The sequence below is a fragment of the Ursus arctos genome, unplaced genomic scaffold (genome assembly GCF_023065955.2).
Source record: "Ursus arctos isolate Adak ecotype North America unplaced genomic scaffold, UrsArc2.0 scaffold_12, whole genome shotgun sequence".
Lineage (NCBI taxonomy): Eukaryota > Metazoa > Chordata > Mammalia > Carnivora > Ursidae > Ursus > Ursus arctos.
In genome coordinates, this window is record NW_026622786.1 from 3,545,643 (window position 1) to 3,546,407 (window position 765).

At 68.5% G+C, this 765-nt stretch overlaps 1 non-coding gene across 1 annotated transcript; it reads right to left on the bottom strand.

Annotated features, from left to right (window-relative positions):
- Positions 1-256: 256 nt before the first annotated feature.
- TRNAV-CAC (transfer RNA valine (anticodon CAC)) lies at positions 257-329 on the bottom strand. Its single transcript has one exon. It is a non-coding gene; the product is annotated as a tRNA-Val (tRNA).
- Between the last annotated feature and the right edge of the window lie 436 nt (positions 330-765).

Below are 765 nucleotides of genomic sequence, written 5' to 3' on the forward strand. Positions count from 1 at the left end.
GAAGGGGGCCTTGTCCCGCGTGCGCTCTTGGCCTGACGACCTGGCTGCGGCCTGCGCTCCACCGAGACTCGGAGCCGACGACCCCGGCCGCGTTGTTAAGCGCCGAGCAGGCTTTCAGGAAGCAAGGGGACTCCAGCCTTGCTTTGTGTTCGCTTTTCTGAATGGAAACTGGGGCTGCGCACGCGGAGGCCGCCTTGGCTGAAAGCGCGCTCCTGTGTGGGTTCAGAACAGCAGCCCTTGGGGGTAAAAGGGAAGCTGTTTCCGCCCGGTTTCGAACCGGGGACCTTTCGCGTGTGAGGCGAACGTGATAACCACTACACTACGGAAACGAGACAGCCGGCGGAATTTCCTGCCGGAACCCTGAAAAGCTTGCGTCCTGCCGCTGCTGCGGTGCCCGCCAACTGCTTTCCTAAGTGCGAAAGGCCCCTGGAAGCACCCGCGACCCTGCAGGCAAGGGGACCCCAGCGCCCCAGCGGCGCCGGCTTAGGATTCCGCGTCTCCCCATCCGGGGAAGCGAAGGCCCCGGGGACCCTGGGCGGTCTGGCTTCGTATCCGCATCAAACGCAGCCTTTGCAGATCCGGAGCGACGGGCCCCGGTGCGGAAGGCGCCCCGCCGACTCCCCAGCTCCCGGAGGGGGCGGGTCAGGTGCGTCTGAGCCCAGGCGCCCCGCCACCCGGCCGTGGGGTCACCCGCCCTCCTGGGCCCACGGCGGCCCCTCTCGCTGCGGGGGCGGTCAGGGTTTTCGGCTCGCGGCCGCCGCTCGG